The sequence below is a fragment of the Octodon degus genome, unplaced genomic scaffold (genome assembly GCF_000260255.1).
Source record: "Octodon degus isolate 3935 unplaced genomic scaffold, OctDeg1.0 scaffold00213, whole genome shotgun sequence".
Classification (NCBI taxonomy): domain Eukaryota; kingdom Metazoa; phylum Chordata; class Mammalia; order Rodentia; family Octodontidae; genus Octodon; species Octodon degus.
In genome coordinates, this window is record NW_004524789.1 from 3,479,019 (window position 1) to 3,485,155 (window position 6,137).

The 6,137-nt window shown below is 41.6% G+C and overlaps 1 pseudogene; it reads right to left on the bottom strand.

Annotated features, from left to right (window-relative positions):
* Positions 1 to 3,762: 3,762 nt before the first annotated feature.
* Positions 3,763 to 4,842, bottom strand: LOC101566529 (annotated as a pseudogene).
* Between the last annotated feature and the right edge of the window lie 1,295 nt (positions 4,843 to 6,137).

A 6,137-nucleotide genomic window follows, 5' to 3' on the forward strand; every position in this document is an offset into this window, starting at 1 on the left:
TGTGATAGCTGGTGTCCTTAAGTAACACGAGCAATGTGGTCCTGGGAGTGCTGGACTTTTCTGTGAGGCCCTGCTGTCCTCATCAAATTCTACAGCTGATGACAGAGACGGTGCCTCACAGGCGCTCTCTATGAATGGGACCAGTGCAGTCTCTGGATAATTGGCTTTTTGTTTTCTTCAACACATGTCTTTGAAGGGTTATAGCAGCCATTTTTGGTGGCAAGGACCATCAGAATGCAAATATTTCTGAGGAAAAGAACACTATTGTTTTTTATTTGCCAGTGATGCCAGGTAACCTTATCTATTTGTTTCTAACTCTGGCTGTTCATATTACAGTTTAGTTACTTTTCACTGGTTCAGGCATCTGGGGGAAATACATCGCTAATCACACCAGGGATGAAATTCAATGATATGACTGGTGGAGACAGACAATGTCTTCGGAGTTGCTGGCACGTGTGGTCAGAGCTCAGCGCGCTCACATTACTTGGAGTGGGGGGTCTGGGCCGGACCCCAAAGAATACTAGTGAGGTGGGCTTTTGCTTTTTGGTTTTCCTTTTCATCTCCCATTCCTGAACCCCAGCAAATGTGTTAAAGAACTGTTCTCCACGCACATGCGATTGGTGTGACATTTTTTTTCCTCAGATCATGTTTAATGAGGTCTATGTCAGTTCCTTAAGTAGGTGAGCCGGGAGCACGTGCCTCTGTTCTTTTTATCTTTGCATTAGGCAATGGCACAAAGAAGACTCACCACTCTCTGTTAGCTCCTCCATCTCTACTTGTTCTGAGCACGCGCCACAATTGTCCTCCTGCCACATTTGCCTTTCGTGGTAACCACTCCCTGTGTACCAGCAGCATCCAGTTTCTGGCCACTTAGCACCTGTCATTGAAGAGTCTCAATTATTTTTATTTTTAATATTTATTTTTACAGCATAAATGTTCTGAATAATTGTCTAATTACACCCATACAAATATATTAAATATAAGTTAGACATATAAGATATAAACCCCCATCCCAAGTACACAGACAAGGGCTCCGAAGTATGCTGACATGCTGTACAGTCATCCTATCACTAGCCATTCCCAGTACTTTTTCATTTTCCCCAAACAGAAAATGTGTCTCCATTTGCAGCTCCCTCCTCTCTTCTCTGCTCAGAACATGTTTTGTGGATTTATTTGAGAGAAAGGGCAGGAGGTGGTGGCCGAGTGAGCACCAGGAAGGTGCCGAGGCTGGAAGCAGATACAAGGTCTAGGGATGGAGATTGGCCCTCTTTTTCCACCCTCTGTCTTTTTCTTCCTAGAGTCTGCAAAAGGAAAGTCAGCCAAATGAAAGGGTAATCTGTGGAGTGGGAACAGTGTGCTTACACATAGCATGGCCGCTAGGCAGCCAATATCCAAAAGCAAGTAAGTGCTTCATGCAACTCAATGGCTATAGCAGGTACAACAACAATAACCTGATTGAAAAGGGTCAAATGACATGAATAGACATTTCTCAAAAGAACACAGTCAAATGGCTAACAGGTGTATGAACAAGGGTACAACATAATTAATTATGAAGAAAACACAAATCAAAACTGTAATGGGATGTCGTCTTACACCTTGTAGGATGGCTGTTATCAAAAGACCAAGTGACTATAGCTAGCAAGGCAGTGAAGAAATCCTCATACTGGTGATGGGATTGTAATTTGTACAGCCACATGGAAAATGCTGCCCAAAAAACTAAAACTAGCTCTACCATATGATCCACTGTGCTACTTCTGAGTGCATATTATAAGAAACTGGAAGCAGCATCTCAAAAAGATATCTGCACTCACAATGGTCATAGTAATACTTTTTATAATATTCAAATGGTCACAATATCAAAATTAATTAATGTGAAATTAACATTAAATTAACATGCAATTAACATTAAGTTAATTAATATGAAATTAATATGAAATAAATTAATATTAATTAATATGAAATTAACTTGGTATTTACTGAGTGGTGAATAAAAATTATGGCACATACACACCCATATGCAATGGAATATTATTCAGCATTAAAAAGGAGAAAATCTTATTCACAACAATACGAATGACTCTAAACGATACTCTGCCAAGTGGAATAGGTCAGATTTTAGTAAAAGAGCTACTGCATGGTATCACTAATGGGACTCTCAAGATATCAAGCTTAGAAAACCATGGACTGGAAAGGTATTTGCTAGGGGCTGGGCAGGTAGGGCCATGGGAAGATTTTGGTTAAAGAGTACGCGGTTCAGAATAATTTCTGGAGAGCAGATAGATATATAGCATGATAGTAATATATTGTACTTAAAAATTGTCAAAAGAAAAGCTCTTGAGACTGGGCATGGTGGTGCATGCCTGTAATCCCAGTGCTTGGGAGGCTGAAAACAAGAGGATCACTACGAGTCCGATCTGTGTAGAGAGACCCTGTGAACTCTGTACTAAATACATCGTAAAAAATAAGAGTGCCGGGGAGATAGCTCAGTAGAATAAGCACCTGCCTGGCAAGTGCAGGGTCATGAGTTCCATTCCTGGTACTGCAAAAAAAAAGGAAGAAGAGCTCTTGAGACTGGGCATGGTGGTGCACGCCTGTAATCCTAGTGCTTGAGAGGCTGAAAATAAGAGGATTGCTGAGTCCAAACTACATAGTGAGATCCTGTAGGTCTCGTACTAAAATATAAAAAAAAAAGGAGAGCTTGTCAATGTCCTCATCATACAGAAATATTTACTGTATCAAGTAATGGGTATATTAATTAAGATGGTGGTGACTACTTCATGAAGTCTACATACATTAAAACTATACCTTGTAATATATATAATATAATATAATATAATATAATATAATATATAATTTCTATTTGTCAATTTGTTCTCTATCCAGGTGGAGAAGAGAAAGTTGAGCATCTCTGTTGACCTCTGTCTGTCCTTGGCTAGACCAAGAACCTTATGCTCCTACAAGGATTCCTTGGTCAGGCTTGCTGGCCTTAATGTGATGTTTCCATCCTTGGCCTTCCTATCCTTCTGGAAAGTCAGTATTTGTGGGCAGAGGCCAGGCTGAAGTAACGCATCATCCCATGATGCACCTGCTGTGTGAACCTCTGAATCTTGCTGGAGCACAGGAATCTTCCAGGTGTTTGTGTTCTGAGAAAGAACGTTTCAGAGCTCAAAGGACAGTGCTGCGCCCTTAGGGCACATACCAGGGACAGCAAGAGCCTGGACTCGCACACACCAAGCAAAACCAAATCATTTCCATGTGGGTATCATCGGTGGATAATCTATACTGAGCAAAATTAGTAGATGAGGACTTTTCAGGTTATAGAGCCCCTGTGTGGGTTGGGGAAGGGGGCAGTTTATTTGTGTAGTTTGGAATTCTTCCCTGATACCTGGGATTTTTCACTTATCCCTCTTCCTGCCAGAGTTGTGCTTCAGTCCTCTAGCCACAGTACTTCACAAACAGAAAACAAAAATTGTGCATATTTTATTAAGTATAAAAACAGGATGCTGTGTCCTATGGGTAGTGTTTTCCAGCCCTGTAAGATATATTCTTTTTTTCTTTATGTTCCAAGTGTGATGGGTTTATTTTATTTTACTCTGATGCAAAACTAAAGATTCTACTCTATAGCACAAAGACCAATATATTAAAACATCATGAAAAAATGGTGGGGGACACGCAGGACACAATGTGCAAACCAGGGTCAGGTCATTTCCTTTAACGTGACCCTACATGGTCACTGAGGAACACGCTTACGTTAACTCTGAAGAATTCAAATGGATGTGGCACAAACATGGCAATTTCCAGGTCTGCCTTCAAGAAACACCTGGAGGATGGACTTGCAATCTCTTCAATTCAGTGTGAGGAGGATTACAATTCTTTGGAAGAGTAAAAAGTTCACACTTTTAAAATTTCACAGTATTTTAAGGCCAAAACATAGTGAGTTCATTTCTCTTCACTTGCAGGGATAAATCTAAGGCTTTAATCAAAACTACATTAAGCTTCCAGTTCAAATCCCAACCTGACCTTGTGAGCTCCAGCGTTGAAGTTCTTCCCATCGATTAAAGCAGACAGGGTCGGTTTGACACCTGGTCGAAGGGTCTGCGTATAACCCAGTCCAATCAGGCTGGCATTAGTTACTTTAGCAGATAGAGAAGTTCTACAATCCAGCCTGTATTAAGCAGCGATGCCAAAACGGGTGTTGTTGCTGCCAGCTGTCCATGCAAGGTTTATTGATGTTTCAATCTCTTCATTAACTTTCTGGTAGACAGAACCTCCGAATTCTGTGCCATCATTCACATGAGTATGCAGCTGAAAGTCTGCAGCCTTGTAACCCAGAGCGAAATTATTCTGAGACAGCTTGGATTTGGCTGTGTCAAAACTCATCTGATAGCCAGCGAGCCAGCCTTCAAAGGCCAACACAGCCCAGCCATAGACGGTTGGTCCAGGAAAATCTATAGCAACATTACTGCCAAGACTGAAACAATCTTGTTCATAGGAAGCCTTCATTTTCCCACTCTTCTTTCCTGTATTTGGTACAAATATAGTATCAAGACTCAGTTTCAAACCTTCCGCCAACTTATTCTCCAAAGAGATTTCTGTCCCAAGAGTATTGTCTGTGTTCCACTTCTGGGTGAAGGTAAGCCCATAATTACAGACCTTATATTTGGTCTCTAGATTGCCTGATGCTTTCCCTGCATCTGTGTAAGCAGGATCTGAAGTAGAAAACTCTACTCCACTACAAGACTTGGTTTTCAGGTCTATTTTGAGCATGCCAAACCCATATCCTTTGTTGAAGACATGCTTGGCAGCCTTTCCTAGGTTGCAGTAAGTTGGTGTGTTACACATGTCTCCCACCCAAAAGCCCGTCCCACTCCACCAGGGTGACGCTGAAGGTCTCCCTGGAACCAACCCATCAGCGCCTGTGGGGCCTCGCTCCCCAACATCCTGTAGGATACATTCTTGCCATACCTATCTACATGATATTTTGGTGGAAGTTCCCACCCATTAAAGCCCAAGATTTTGACATTTCAGATGTAGAAGGGATGGCAACAAGAAGACGCACATAACTGCAAGATTTTACTGTCAAAAGACAATGGAGCAATAAACCTGGGTTTTGTGAGGAGGAAAGGGAAATTGGATGTCCTGAAGCTAAAAAAACTAAACTATGCTGTATTAATTTGTGAGTTTTATTTAATCCAATATGACCAAACTATTACTCCAGTAAAATTCAATATGAAATTACTAATGAGATGTTGTATACTTTCTTTGCGATCTAGGATGTGCTTTTTACTCGCAACACACTGCAATTCAGATAAGCTGCATCTCCAGGATCAGCAGCCACAGAAGGCCAGCGGCACCACACATAGACAGCACAAGCTTCAATAACCGGAAGACGTGGCAGATACCTCAGTGACACATACGACCTAGACGGTCTTGCTTCAAGCTTGAAGAAGGTGGGAGAGAACAACCCTCCCATCCCTGCAAGGGCTTCCTGGTGACCGGAGAGGATCTAGAAGTTTCTTTGCCCCTGTGTCCTAATAAAGGTGCAGTGAGATTCAAAGACGTACGGCAGAGGCTGGAGCAGGAAAGGAGTGTCTGGTTGCAAGCTCAGGACAAGGGTCAGTTCATGGCCAGTGATCGCAGCTCCACCTTGCAGAGAAAGCCACACAAGAATCAGAAAACAGAGGGTCTATGCCTCTCTTCTCTTACTCAATCATTTCTTAATTCAACAAATATGAATCCTCCATCTGCTCTGTAAAAGGCACTTGTCTTGGTACTGGGGACACAATACTGACAAAAGTTAAAGATCCATTGTTCTATGGAACTTACATTCTGGTTGAGGAGGAAAACATCGGAAAAAAAATAATCAGGAAAGTACACTGAGCATATGATATTGTAAACAATATGGAGAAAGATAAAAATAAAGCAAGATGAGGACAAGGAGTGGAGAGAGGCAAGATTTTACATAAGCTAAGCATAACAGAATTGGAGCAAGGCATTAGAAATCTAAGAAAGCATTCGGTTCAGTTTTATACCTATTTTTCTTTCAATCCAAGGCAAGAACAAGGTAGAGAAGAAAGTACAAAACACATAAGGTAGGGGCTGGTGAGATGGCTCAGTGGTCTAAAGCACCTACTTAG